The 16,138-nt window shown below is 37.4% G+C and overlaps 1 non-coding gene across 1 annotated transcript; it reads left to right on the forward strand.

The window, feature by feature from the left end:
* Positions 1-1,680: 1,680 nt before the first annotated feature.
* On the forward strand, positions 1,681-1,752 carry Trnah-gug. Its single transcript has one exon. It is a non-coding gene; the product is annotated as a tRNA-His (tRNA).
* Positions 1,753-16,138: the final 14,386 nt, after the last annotated feature.

The raw sequence follows: 16,138 nt of genomic DNA on the forward strand, positions 1-16,138 counted from the left end.
GGCCGTTAATCCATCGTGCCCCCGCCGCCTTGTTGTTCTTCAGACGGGTAATTGCTATTCGAACTTCTTCATGGTCGGGCATTGGGTTCGCCTTCTCCTGGCGTTGTGCGTTCACTGCCATTCAGCAGGCTGGAGAAGTGTTCCCTCCATAATTTATGTATGCTCTGGGCATCGGTGACTAGAACACGAAACTATCTACATATTGTGTCGGGGCAGCTGTGATAGGCGCGCTCCAAGCGCTCATAGAAGGCATCTTTGGTCACATCGTCCTTCTTTTCCGTCGGGGCGTGGGCGCAAGTTGAAGAACTTCGCTTTGATGCGGATTGTGGCTAGACGTTCATTCACCGCAGTGAATGAAAGTACTCGGCGTCGGAGTCTCTCTCCCACCACGAATCCCACAACAAAGGCCACAAGGACCTACTTGCCTCTGTTCTTGTCCCATCCATCGCATTTCTTGGACGGCGGTGATGTCAGCCTTCACTCTAACGAGGACATCAACCAGCTGGGCAGCGGCACCTTCCCAATTAAGGGACCGGACATTCCAGATGCATGCACTCAATTCGTAGTCCTTATTTCGTTTGCCATGGTCCTCATCAAAAGGGGGGTCACTTATCCGAGGCTTGTTGCTTCTTTTCATGGGGGTGTTTTTTATGTGGCGTGTCCCAAACTCAGCGCACAACCCTGTGTAGAGGATGTTTCGCCTTCACACTTTCGCTCGCCTTCAAACGAATGTTCTTAGGTTACCCAGAGGATACTTGGTCAAAGACCGGAAGTAGTGAGCTGCTTGAGCCATATGTAAAAGAATCGTTTCTGGCCACTCCCAAGTGAATATCGATCAGAGAATTTTCCTCACTTGCGTGAACTTGTAAATGTATTTTTTTAGATTAAACAAGGAATATTTGGAAGAAAACTAAATATTTTTTTATTTGCCCGCGAATCTTTTAGCGCTAAAAACAAATCTTTCTCTGTTGCGGTAACTGCGACCTTATTCGTAGATGAAACATACTTACAAAAGTTCTTGACTAAAAAAATATTTTCCCTACAATAAACGAAGGGTTCGTACTACTACAATCTTCTGAATGACAGCGTATTTTAAAAAGTTCGATTTTACACAAAATTTTTGTATTTGCCTATATTCACTATTGACCTCTCTAAATATTCATTTAAGACTAGATAACAAGAATAATTTTTTTTCGAAATGTCACAGTAGGTGTTGAAAATAAGTTCAAAAAATGTTTTTAATAGAATTAAAAAGAGTTTAATCAGCTTCTCAAGGTAGTCTTGTAGTACATACATATGTATTCATACATACATACATTAGCCGAATTCAGTTAATTTTTGTGCAGTCATTATACTTATGGCTTTTTAAACGAACGGCATTTTTTTACTTTTCTTTTCAACCCATTTAGTGTTACCATTATTATTAGCTTTTCACATTCCACATTGGTTACTGTTACTATTGCTTTTTCATGCCAATTACTTGCCTTGGGCCATTCACTGTTGCGTCTATCGGCCACTGCTACCACCTTGGGTGTGGTTCATTCTTACAAACTCTTCGGCCAGCGCACAAACATGCCTACATAGTATATATGTATGTGTTACTACAGAGTGGCCTTATTATTTTTGAATTTTGTTTTGGCTTATTCAGTTACAAATAGTTGCAGCTGCAAGCTTCCAGTAGCCGTGATCGTCTAGTGGTTAGGACCCTACGTTGTGGCCGTAGTAACCCAGGTTCGAATCCTGGTCACGGCAATGTTGCACTCAGTAATGGGTGGTACATTGTCACGGATGAAAGTTGTGTTTTTTACTAAATAGTTTTTAGAAAAAAATTTCGTAGTTATGAAACGGCTACAATTTTATAACCTTAAATGTGTAGTATGTCAACCAATTTTTTTTATCTAGTGTACATAGTATACGGACTTTTTAATAATATTTGATAAAAGTCTATCGTAACATTCTATTGTTTCAATTTATGCTCCAAAAGCTCAGATGTGATAGCTAATTTGTTAATTAACAACAAAAATAAAGTTCGTTATTAAAATAGAAAATTCAATTCACAGCGAAAATTATGCTTTTTTTTTAACATAATTAAAATTTTGGGTTAAATAATACTTTGTGGAATGCTCTGAACTGTCTTTGACAGAAATCATTAGTTAGGTTAGGTTAAGGTGTCGACTTTAACAAAGATCTCACTTGGAAGACTTAGAACGCTGGACTGTTGTGGTACCCAAAACTCCTATGTAATATATCACAAAATACTTACAAATATACAAAGCGCTTTAAGCCACAAATTTTTTGATGTTTCGACATGGACTCCACCAATTTTTCGTATAGTAGCCTATTAGCTGGGCTTGTTTCTAATTGACTTGGGTTCAGATCTTAAATTTTCAAATCTTTCGTTCTAAAACGGACCGCAGATTTTCATTTGCGTTTGGAGACTTTGACATTGTTCGTAAAATATGTGTATAGTTTAAAATGAGCAATTTCTTTTAAATTTCTTTCTTTCTATAGAAACCAGATTCCCTTTCTATAGAAACCAGTTTCCCAGAGCCATTCCTCATATAGTTCATGAATAGGGGGTTTTTCATAAAACATTTTGCAACTTCGTTGTCTAAATCTGGAAGGCTTTTAACTGCCAACGCCTTGACCACTTCTTTAAGGTATTAGAATTAATGCCCTCACTTTAACATCCATTTTCGTTTCTCTACAAACTCTACAAATGCCAGTATAAAATATAAAAGTAACAAATTTTATTTAGAACTGCCGTCATTAACAGAAATTTCTTTAACATAATTTCGGTTGTCGTAGTGATTCAATTATATAACGTTTTATTTTTAAGCATAATTTTAGCTGTGAACTTGTGTTTCTGTATGTGGATATACTTTTATTAAAAAGAAATAATTTCGGTGAGTTTTGTCGGTGATTTTTTTGTTTCACCATTATTAATATTTCAGTTTTATTTTATTTGGCGCTTTTTTTATTGCTGAACGACTAAATTAAACAAATAAGGAAAGGCTAAGTTTGGGTGTGACTGAAATACCTTCAGGTGCATAAGATTTTTAGTCATCTGGGTTCTAGAACAAGTTTTTACACAATTTCATCCATGTAATGCCCCGTAAAGTAGGGTAAAATATTCATTGCTGCATTATTTGTTTCTTTGTAATTTAGAATTGTGTTATAGGCGTGATTGTAGGCCGATATAATCTATTGTAACATTGAAATATTAAGAGCATGTTAAATATCGAATTTAGTTGAAATCCGTCGGGCAGGTCCCGTGATAAGTGGTTTCACCTGAAAGTGGGCGGTGCCACGCACGTTTTCCAAGTTTGGTATCGGCGCTTATAGAACCCTCTTGTACAATTCTGGATGCAAAAGATAACGTCTCTGATGATTGATTTATTACAAAATTAGTAGTTTTTTTACAAAAGAGGTGGCGTGGGTATCACTCGATTTCACCTATTTCGCACTATCGTAAGGGTTGAAAAGATTTGCTCTGCGTATATATTTGGGGGGTGTAGATATAATGGTTATATATGTACATATATACATTGAACTTATTGGGATCGGCGTAACAGAGATCCGATTACGCCTATCTGAACCAATCCTTTCTTTTTTGGCAGGGTACCCTTCAATGAAGTTTCAGTGCGATATCCTATATCCATCTCGATTAGTTTTAGGTTAAGTTGACACATACAACCATCAGTTGAACAAAATTATTATATTCTGTAGCAACATGTTGCAAGAGTAGAAAAATAGAAAAACTATTTGAAAAATTAAACAAAACGATATATGTATTTCTCCATCTCATCCCAGCTTAGTTGTATGAATCTAGTCAACACATTTAGGTGAATACCAGAATTGAACCAAACGTCTTGAAACCTTTTGCAAAAACGACCTCGAAAATAGGTCGGTTTTATGAATTCGACATCGAAAAATTTTGTGAATAACCGTTCTAACCGGTAGTTGAAATAATCGCGACAAAGTCGGCGGTTATAACGAGAGTCTGGAAAATTGGGTTAAGCAGTGGCATTCTGGTGGTGGCCTATTTTGAAAGTCAATAGAGTCCGGGATAATTGTTTGTATAAACTTTTTTCATATTTTAGAGGATAAATAACATTAACAGAAGTTTTGCAAATTTTTATTTTTAATGAGAGCCTACTTAGATCTGTGTCTTTATTGTATACATTCATTTTGAGAATATAAATATACGCGAGCGCCCAGTAATAATCATTGCTTTGACGGTTATCCAAGAGTACACATCAAGTGCTGCAAATTACCTTCAAATATCAACGGAGATTAAAAAAAAAAATACTATGGTGAAACCTGTGCAACACAAATTTAAACCCTTTAGACCATGGGAAACAATTTCCCCACAAACAAAGCACAAAATAATTGAACAGCCGCCAGCAGCTGCACCGATAACTCCTTCTTCTCAGACCCTTCCTCTCGGAGGAAACGTTGGCAATTATCCAACGGTAGTCATGTCATCAAATTATGGATATAACTACGCTCAGCCATTACAGCAACAAATTCTGTTACCAATCTTTCTTTCACCTACGGTCCCAACAAAAGAACAAATTGCATTTGCTAATAATTTTCGAAAGCATTTGCTAATTCAAATGACTGCTGCTCAAACAAATGTTAGCTCTTATGTGGTTTCGAGCCATACTTACCAAATACACAAGAAAAGTTAGTTAATCGTAGGAAAATGCTTGGGAAATTTTTTTTCCGTGAATGTTCTTAATGGTTCAGTTTGTAATTAATTTCTCTTGTCTGAAGTTAGCCTTAGCGTCCCACCTCCCTGTGTATAGCAGATCCTTACTTTTAAAATGATCTTAAACAACCATGCTGCCTCTTACTGTATTGATTTTGTTCTGGCACCTTTATTTTACCTGACTGAGCTTTAATTTTTAAAAATATACTTACATAAGGCATATAATTTAGTAAAATATTGATTCAAATGTCTTAACTTTTGAAATTTTCTGTTCCTGTAGCTTAGCATACAATAATATAATATTTATAGTTAAGTTAAGTAGCGTAAGAACTACCTGCCTTAGTAATTTGTCTTAAAAGCCGCTTTTTCCACAGCTAAGAAGCATTCGCGTTCCTGTCGTGAGTGGAGAAGCATTAACCTTCTTAGATGCAGAACATATGCGTGTTTAGCAAGGTCTATTCTCCATAAGTAAGAGTTTAATCTGTTACAATATCCAGAACCAAGTGGTATGAGGGTCGAAAGTATCAAGTGATCCATCCACAAATTTTGAGTTATTGGCTGTTGGAATTTTAGAGTCAATGATAAAAATATTGAGGTCTAGTCGGTAGTATATTATACAGTTCTTAAATAGGGTTTGTAGACATCGACGGTGGGAGTTTTTCGCTCCTTGCGCCCCTTGTATTGAAAAAGCGAAAATGTCATGGAAGTAGAGATAAGCTTCACTTTCAAACAAATATTTTCGTTTACAATTCCATTCTGTCAGTTGGGGTATTTTTGAGAGCTATAAATTAAAGAGTAGTCCTGCTCAACGCCCTGTATAATTCTTAATAACTTTGCTAAGCGTTGAAGAAATGGAAGTGTGGAATATTGAGGGAAACGTAGATTGTTCAGTATTTTCTGGCAGCGTTTTATGATTGACTGTGTCAAAAGCTTCTGGTAAAGCATATATTCTGAAAACTTTAGTTGAGTATTGGAGAGTTGTACTTCACTTAAGAAGCTGTGATTTGTGTTTGTTTCTACGTTGTCTTCCTTCTAGTATATTTATACAAAAAATAAAAAATTCAATTCTTATGTTCGACCCGTTCGTCAAACTCAAGTAAAAGCAATACCACAATTTTCTCAAATTTCTCCGAGGAAAAATCAATAGCATAATTTCTACAGCTTTATATCTCATGTAGTTTCATGCTCTATAGCTTAGTGGTTGTAGAGACAGTAATGAAACAGCATCGCACAAGACTGTGTTGTTAAGCCAATAAAGGCCGAATAAATTTGTCGAATTTGAATTTATTTAATATTTTTTCTGCAGAAATGTTTGAATATACTTTTGCTGATTTATTATTTATCTCACAATTATTAGCAATGATTGTATTTTTGGCTTTGCGGAAACGTAGAATTTTCGATGTGAAAAAGTTCAAACCTGCGATTCCGTAATTTTTGTCAAATTTCTTTCTTTCTTTTTATCAGCCCTATATTTTTGATATCAATATTTTTCCTTTGACTTATGATGCTGTACTTTTCATTGCTTTCTTAGAAATTGGAGCACAATAGTTTCAATGTCATCCATACCACTGTTTGGCCAACATTTTTCGCTGTTACTGCCAAAGTTGAAATCCTCTTCATTATGAGCACTTCCATTCCGATATCGTCGCAGTCTGCTTCGCTTATACCTTTTTATTTTGAAAAAATCATTATGGCTTTGTAAATCTTTGACTTTCGTGCGTGAACTTTTTGATGTCACTATAATCTTTGTCTATTCATTGAGCAACAATTCATACACTTTTTCTTTCAATTATGCTATATAATAATTATTAATGTATAATTATATACCTTAATTATTTTGAAAAATTTTCTGCCTCTGAGAAATAATTGCTGTACTTTAATTTTAGAATCGACGCAAGTTTATTTCTCTTAGGTGATTGTTCCAAGTATAGAATGCTTCGACATCTCTATCTTCAGCAATACATTTACCTAGTCACGCAACACATTGTGGTATATGAATCCAGCTAAATTTTTGTTCGACGTTGATTCTTATCCAATCCGCCAAGCTCTGCAATTTCGGCAGATGGTTCTTCAAATTTGGAAACAACTTTGATGAGCTGGAATATTTTCTATAAATCAGTATTACAAAGGTATGTAATTATGTTAAGTTGTATTTAGACCGCGATATTTTCAAGTCAGGTACTCAAAATTCATTTTCTTTTGTGCCTGATCAGCTCTTTGTTGCTGCAAATTTAATGAGGGAACACTAAGAAGTGTCGGGGAGGCCGAACGTATTGAATTTCTACGAAATACAGCCCAAACCGTGCAATAAAAGGCCATTTTAGATCTAAGCAAAAAATTAACATCAGCCTGAGATAACTTGACACATGGCAGATGAACAAATTTGTGACAGCTAATCTTAAGCTGAATACGATCCACTCTTAGACCACAAATACACCCCTGAGTTAAAAAATATATAATTTCAATTACCGAGCAAAAATAAACACATTCACTCACTGTGAAAACTGAAACCAGAACCTAAAAGAAAAAAATTAAAGCTCTTAGTAGGTTCCTAACATACATTTTAAAAACTTTCAGTAAATTAAATTTATTTTGTTTAATAAACTAAATAATTACCATTTCAAATTGATTCAGAGTCAGTATACATTTTTTTTACAATGACTCATGTGATAAATACACATTTTTATACCCAAAAACTTACAGAAAAATATTCTAGTCGCTCCACACTTACTCCTAAAAGTTGACAACACTCTCGGTAATCTTAACCTAGAACACACACCCGGGTACAAATGTATCCACTTTCAACTCTGAAGTGTTGTAACTTTTGCACCGCTATACCTCGCTTAATTTAAACCAGATCGGACCATTGGTTCAGGAGCTACAGCCTTCCAAACACATTATATACGTAAACACACACCCGGGATACGTTTGTACCCAAATAGTATAAACCCTCATAATAATCAAAAAAAAACATTTTTTATATTTTTTTTTTATTTGAAAAATTAAAAATATTCATTTCACACATTATATTATTGACTTTTATTATAAAATTGCATCTTATATCTAAGGAAAATCATAGCAAATAGAGCAATTTGTTAATGTGACCGAATGTTCAAGACACATTGGCTTTTTACATTTGGCGCACAGCTTTCTGGTTTTTCTACGGCGTTTTTCCTCTTGTGCGTAACATAAATAGCAAGATCCGGACACAGGTTTTGGCGTGCGCGCTGCGGCAGATGTTGATGCTGCTGTTGACACCACTGACTCCACCGGTCGGTTGAAATATGCTTCAATAGCATTTTTGTCGGAAAATTTCGCGTCACTTGACGATTTATGGCTCTGGCTTCAATAATGGGCATACACAATGCTTCAGCCAAGCTGCGCAGGATCTGCTTACGCTTGTTGTTTGTTCTCCAAGGCAACATAGGGTTATTCAAATCGTAGACAATGTAGGCTGCAAGAGCTGTAATGTCCAACATGTTGAAGAACATCGCTAGTGGCCATCGTTTTGTTTGTCTTTGTGTTGGATATTCCGCAAACATTTGGTCCATTCGATCAACACCACCTTTGGTACGATTATAAAATTCAATTATTTCAGGTTTCCCACTGTCAGCTATTTCAGCACCATTATGCATGGTCGAAAGCAAAATTACTGCTTTATTTTTTCGGGAACATAAGAGAACATTGTCACATTATTTTTGAAGCCAAATGTTGTTGAACCAATTGTCATGTTTTTGTTCTGCTTCATTTCTTGAGGAATATATGATTTGTTTTTGCGCAAAGTTCCAACGATCGTGAGTTTCCAGGTGAGAAGCACAGGTGAGAAGCAGTTCTGCAACTGGCAAGGTCGTAAACAAATTGTCCATTGTAATGTTTCGGCCACTTCCTTGGTATTTGGCAGACAAATCCTTCACCACTCGTTCGCCTTGGTTCGTTTCCCTACCAGTTTCTGCTTGGCCAGTATATATTTGTCCATGCAGTGTATATGCATTTGTGGCATCGCAAATCCACCAAACCTGGACACCATATTTAGCAGGTTTTGACGGCATGTACTGCGTAAACCGTGTGTGTCCACGGTAAGGAAATAATTGTTCATCAGTCGTCAAGCATGAGCTGGGCTTGTAATGTGCAACAAGATTATTGTTCATCATCGTCCACAACTCACTGATCGGTGTTGCTTTATCAGTTAGTAAGCGTGTTGCACGAGTGTTTTTATCGTCAAATCTTAGGAACCGCAATATCGAACAGAAACGGTTGACTGCCATTGTGGCGCGACATAAAGGATAGTTTCTGACGCTCCATAAATCTCGAACAAGTTCTCCATTGCTATGGTTCGCACCAGTCATAATAAGTATGCCAAAAATGCATACAGCTCTGTTATTGACACAGGCGTCCATGACTTAGGAGTTGTGTTTTCATGCGCATTGTTGTAAGCAATATAAGTTTCTTTTGCTAACTTATTTGTGTGGCGCATAATTATATCAGCCATTTCAACGTTCATGAAACATTTGAATGTTTGCTCTATTGACAACATTTCAGTGCATCTAGCTGGCCCAGAACGTTCTCTTATAATATTTAGTCTGAGTACCTGACGACTTACATTTGGTTCTCTCATCCACTCAGTACCATCACGTGCAACAAATTTTTCGGCACTAGCAGGTAATTCATTATTTTCTTCTACTTCTTCTTCTTCATCGTCTTCTTCATCATCCTTATAGTCCGCATAATCAGTTAATACTTCTGCGGCACTTTGCGAAACTTCAGCATCGTCATCAGCAATTTCAATGTCATTGATTTGAATTTCTTCTTCATCTTCTGAGCCAAAGTCATAAGGAGCGTCATCGTCACAAATTTCATCAAATAAAGATTGTATATGATTCTCGCTGTTCCTCAGTTGTTATTTTACATTTTTTACCTTTTATATGCTGCACTTGATATATATTCGTTTCTTCTTGAAGTCATTTCGTATCCAGTTATTTATAGTTTCAGTTATATTTATTTTCACTTATATTTTTACTTCTTACACTTTTGAGCACCAAAACAATAATGAAACTAGCAACAGGCAGCATTCATAACAACACCTCGTTTGAAAACAACCCTTGCAGCTGCATATTAAATACAAAAAACAAAAGACAAAATACTTGTTATATATTAAAATATACATTTCAAAAAAAAAAATCATAGAAATCGGTTGAATAAGCATTAAAAAAACCACAAAATAAGGTCCCGGGTACAAACGTATCCCGGGTGTGTGTTTAGACGTGGTATTTTCTGGGTGTGTGTTCTAGGGGTAGTCGCTCCACACTTACTCCTAAAAGTTGACAACACTCTCGGTAATCTTAATCCAAACTGAGCAATATGGCATTTTCTACGTCTATCGATGCTTATTTTAGCAACTTTTATTTCAATTTATTATCATTTCCCTCCTCAAATCAGTAACACTATGTTTTGAACTAAATCCGAAAATTATTTGGAAACATATTTTCGAAACAGTATAACAGATTTGAGCACTAATTCGAAAGCTCACACATATCTGTCCTGTGTGGTTGAGCTCTTAATTGCTCATCACTGGAGCATAAGTCTTTTCCATCCCATACGACTCTTCTTCTTTACTGGTCTAGACAACGCTAACGCGATTATAGACAAGTTAACAACAGCGCGCCAGTCGTTTCTTCATTTTGCTATTTGGTGTCACTTGGATATTCCAGGTGTGGCCAGGTCCTTCTCCACCTGATCTCTCCGACAGAGTTGAGGTCTTCCTTTTTCTTTCAAAGCTGGAGTGTTCTCTTCCATCGGGACAACATGATCTAGCCACTGTAGCCGCTGTCTTTTGACTCGCTGAACTACATATGTTACAGCTCACCGTTCCGTCGAATGCGATATTCGCTGTTGCCAATGCACAGAGGACCTTAAATCTTCCGAAGTACCTTTCTCTCGAACAGTCGTAAGGCCGTCTCGTGATGTTATTGTCCATGCTTCTGCACCATTTAACAGGGCGGGAATAATGGGGGACTTATAGAGTTTGGTCTTTATTCGTCGAGAGAGGACTTGACATTTCAATTGCTTTCTTACTCAGTCCAAAGTAGCACCTATGAATTTTACGGCTAATATTGTTGTTCGTGTTGATACTGGCTTACACGGCTCAGGGCTAATATTTTTGTGTCATTCCAAGTGATGTTGACAACGGCTAGTTTTTTGTCTTTTTTTGGCATCTGTTTTCTTGTGGAATTTAGTCAAATGATCTTCTCTAAGAATTAATGAACAAGCGAAGCTCGGATTTGCAAGATAATATTTACAATGTCTACCAGTAGGAGGGGCTCAAGTCCGAAGGCAGAAATGTCTGAGAAAAACTCGGCTCAATAAAAAAGCTTTACTTAACCCTGTCCACCCCGCGCAAATTTCACGCTCTCTACTGTGGGGTAGAGCACATTTTTCCGTATTGTTTTTGGCAGATGCTTGGCGTTCAAATCTTCATCATTCGAAAAGCTGGCAGGCACGTCTAAATTTATTTTCTTCGGAGCAACCCAAACTACAACTCATTCATACATACATTTTTTGTTATTGTTCTTGCAAATGTGTTCAGTGGGGATTATGAATCAAAAACGTTGGCGGCGAACTTCAACCCTTACAACAACTCTGCGCCGCTGCAACACTTTATTGCCAGCAAGCGAAATAGTTGGTTGGTCACGCGTCATGTTGCAGTTAATTGTTGACCAAAGCCAAGTTGATCATTTAGAAGCAACGCACAGCAGCGGCATGCGGCAGATCACGCGCAGTAACTTTCGAAGTTGTAATCTTGAAGTTGCAAGTTGCCATTTACATTACTTTTTGGTCTTTTTATAAAACTTTACGTGCGAAGTTTATTGTATTTTCTTTGGTTAGCATTTTAATGAGCGAGCGGGATGTTTCGAGTCTATAAATTTTGCATGGTTCTTTCACTAACAGTCATGGCTTCATTGTATCAACCGCAAGCTTGACTTAAATATTAAACTACTAACATCTGTTGCATACTTTTGGGCGGCTACAACAGTTGAGGAATTATATGTTGTTAGGTAAGGCCCGGTTAAGAGATGGATACTAAAAATTATCTCATCTCACATGGACAGCTTACCCCGCCGGTCGGTTGTGTTATCTAAAACTCCGATATAATCTATATATATAAAATTAAGTGGCAAAACTTCCTGTTTGCATACTCCTCCTAGACGGCTTGCCCGATTTCAATGAAATTTTCAGTAGTGATTGGGGTCTGTTTGGAGGGTGCACATAAGAAATTTAATGTGTGTATCATTACACGTTTTGCAAAAATTGCAAAAAAAAAATGATACATCCCGCCTATACAAATTCTCATGAAATAATGTTTTGCCGCAAGATTGGCAGTCCTGTCAAATGCCTTTTACTAATAAACAGAATCAACTTGCGGATGTTTACAATTAGTAAAAAACATTGACGCTGATCGTTTTTGCCTGTCATTCGTTCAAAAAAAAATGTTTCAACATTGTGTGTATTTTTCTCAGATTTCAACGTGATTAACATTCTGCGTACAACACAAAGCAAGTGAGTATTGTTGTTGTTTCATATGTGATGCCATGCGGTTCGATTGTCGCTTGAAAATGCGCGGTGTGTGTAAAAAAAGTGTTTCAACATTGTGTGTTTTTTCCAGATTTAATTCAATCGATTTGCTACATTTATTGGAACCGATTTTGTGTTTTTCTGCTGACCGTGCAACACACACAAAGCAAGTGAGTATTGGTGTTGTTTCGTAAGTGCTTACATGCGGTTTGCAAATACGCTGTTTGTGGGTCTTATTGCATATGCGTGTGTGGGTAAAATACATAGTTTAAGATTTAGTTTTAGGTTAATGTTTCCAATTTTATTTATGTACTTCAAATATGCATACTCTAGCACGACCACCGGGGACGACACTAACTACCTTTTTCGAGTTGTGTGAAAACGATGAATTTGCAAGAACATTGCTATATTCCGAAATACCACAATATTTCACTTGGAATCCATCATCGAAAACATTTCAACGACGAAAGAAAGGGGAGCGTGTTGACGGTTATCCAAATGTCCGTAAAACCGATGCCATAGGACGCATTTACACCGTCCATCCGAACAACGCCGAATGTTTCTATTTGCGTCTGCTATTAGTCAACGTGCGCGGACCAAGATCATTTGATGATTTGAAAACTGTTGACGGTCAGTTGTGTGCGACGTATCGTGAAGCATGTCAGCGATTGCATTTGTTAGAAGATGATATGCATTGGGACACCGCACTTCATGACGCATCACTCACATCTCATCCAAAACAAATACGCGTACTATTCGCCATAATAATATCTACATGCCTTCCGTCAAATCCGCAATGACTGTGGAATAAGTACAAAGACTGCATGACCGAGGACTTATTAATTTTGGCGCGTAATCGAGCATCGGACGCAGACTTGCTATATACCTTACAAATGTATAATTCTGTTTTGATATTGGTTGAAGATCTGTGCCTTACAATTGCGAATAAGGCATTAGCGCAACTTGGCATTACTGCGCCCAGTCATTGACCATGAGCTTCAACGTGAACAACAATACGATTGCAATGAATTGCGTGCTTTCATACAAGCTAACATTACCAAATTGAATATTCAGAAGAAAAATGCTTATGATAAGATTACGCGCGGTTGACAATAACGGCGGTGGATTCTACTTCCTTGATGCGCCCGGTGGTACAGGGAAAACGTTTCTGATCTCTTTGATTCTTGCTACTATACGGTTACAGCAGAAAATTGCGCTGGCATTTGCTTCGTCAGGCATCGCTGCTACTCTACTTGATGGCGGCCGAACAGCACATTCTGCGTTGAAATTACCATTGAACATTCAAGTTGTTGAAACACCAACGTGCAACATATCGAGGAATTCAGCAATGGCAAAAGTTTTGCGAGGAGCTGGAATAGTTCTGTGGGATGAGTGCCCAATGGCTAACAAAAAGTCATTAGAAGCATTCAATAGAACAATGCAAGATTTACGACAAAAGCAACAACTTTTTGGCGGAGCATTAGTCTTATTATCCGGCGATTTTTGGCAAACTTTGTCAATCATTCCTCGATCAACTCCTGCCGATGAAATAAACATATGTTTAAAATCGTCAGTTTTGTGGAGACATGTTGAAAGGCTGACTCTTACCATCAACATGCGAGTCCAATTGCAAAATGATCGATCCGCAGCGACGTTTTCGAAGCAGTTGTTGGACATTGGCGAAGGCAAAATACCAATCGATGATACCGGTTTGATCACATTGCCGAACAACTTTTGTACACTTTTACAATCGAAAGAAGAATTGATTGAAAGTGTATTTCCGAATATTGTTCAACAATATCAACGCCACGACTATTTAAGTGAACGCGCAATATTGGCACCGAAAAATGTACACGTCAACGAAATCAATTTTGTCATTCAAGAAAAACTGCCAGGAGAAGCTACAACATATGTATATGTATATCGATTGATAGCGTTTTGAATCAAGATGAAGTAGTCAATTATCCAACTGAATTCTTGAATTCTTTGGATCCCCCCGGTCTGCCACCGCATCGTTTGGTCCTGAAAGTCGGTTCACCCATTATACTTCTACGAAATCTGAAGCCACCGACTTTGTGTAATGGCACAAGACTTTCAGTCAAAAATTGTGGCCAAATTTGATTGAAGCAACAATACTAAATGGCAAGGCAGCAGGTGAAGTTGTACTCTTACCACGCATTCCCATGATTCCAACGGACATGCCGTTTGAATTTAAGCGCTTGCAGTTCCCAGTACGTCTTGCATTTGCGATGACCATCAACAAATCGCAAGGGCAAACGTTTCAAGTGTGCGTCAATTTGGAAGAACCGTGCTTCTACCACGGCCAAGTGTTCGTCGCATGCTCGAGAGTGGGAACACCAAGGTCCTTAATCATTTACGCGCCAGCTGGAAAAACCAAAAGTGTTGTATACCAATATGTTTTATAAATAAGTAACAGCTTTACTACAATAAATAAAAAACAAAGTAAAAACAATTAAGAGTTTTAATCGATTTAGATGTAGCGAAGCGCACAGGGTAACAGCTAGTAGATCATAGAATCCTTAGAACAAAGCACTTTGAGCCTATCACAATGTCAATTTCGGCTATGTGTCCTCGTTCGTCGTAGGTAAGACTGTCGACATGTTTCAGCCTGAGCCTTGAAAAGACATCAAAATGGAGGAGAAATTACCTGGATGTTTCCACCGCACCCTGCTCCATACATCATTGATTTATTTAGCCTTACCGCATGTATGCCTATTTCACAATGTTCAGTAAGAAGCCCCACTTTTTCTAAAGGCAATTATGTCAGAAGCTTTCTTGAGATCTATTTTGGATCAAAAGATTTGGCAAACGCACAGAAGCGGGTAGTCGATCAGTGCGTGCACGCGAGGTCTAGTACTAGTATTAATAAAGGTTATTGCAGTTCTGCGTCACTTATTTCTTACCTCGGGTGGGGGGCAATAAGTGATAGTTAACGGCTCCTTTATTTGAAATATTTCCTTTTAAGTTTTCTTTTACCCCTTACCGCTGGTGCGGGAGGTAAAATATATAAATAAAAGGAATCTTTTCAGTTGAGATTGTCTTTCAAATCTGATTTTTATTTAGTATTTTTCTTGCTTATATACAAATTTTAAAACTATTTTATCTAATTAAATATACTATGTATGTATATGTATGTTACAGCACACCACATGGGGTTGTTTCCAGTATACAATTTAATACATGTGTGTGTGTGTGTGTTGTCATATAATTTATGTTGTATGGTTTGGGCTGTTTTCAAGTGCACAAGTGCATTTGTAATCAATTGCCCAAACCTAAGTAAATATGTTTATATTACATACATATCTTGAGTGCATGCGTATTGCATTTAAATGCATACGTGCTTCATGTATGTATATGTGTTTATTTATGTATGTATTGTATTGCCTCGGCATTGGCGAAGATAAGCCTGTTCAGTATATTTGAACAACTAGAACGCAAAATCTGACTCGGTTTCATTCCAATGTCAGCGGAACAATGCTGTTTCCTCTGGCTAGCCCGTGAACTGTGCAGTTGAGAGCGATTACGCTATGAGCAGAGACCCAAACAGGTCTTATGATGAAGTGAGTGTTTATTTATCCAATCTTCAAAGCAATTAAAAATGTTATTTTATATCACTTTGTTTATCGCCTCCTTTGTACGGTTTTGTCGCAGCCATTAAGTAGATCACTAAATCTTCACCAGTGCAAATAAATCAACCAACAAAATTCAGTTGATCGGTGCAAAGCCATCGCTGCGACAAATGCCAGATAAATCAAAACCGCGATCAAGATGATTTTCAGGTACTGAATGCGGTGCGTTTATCGCCAGAACTGGGTATCAAACCTCTATCTCATT

The sequence above is a fragment of the Bactrocera tryoni genome, chromosome 4 (genome assembly GCF_016617805.1).
Source record: "Bactrocera tryoni isolate S06 chromosome 4, CSIRO_BtryS06_freeze2, whole genome shotgun sequence".
Taxonomy (NCBI): domain Eukaryota; kingdom Metazoa; phylum Arthropoda; class Insecta; order Diptera; family Tephritidae; genus Bactrocera; species Bactrocera tryoni.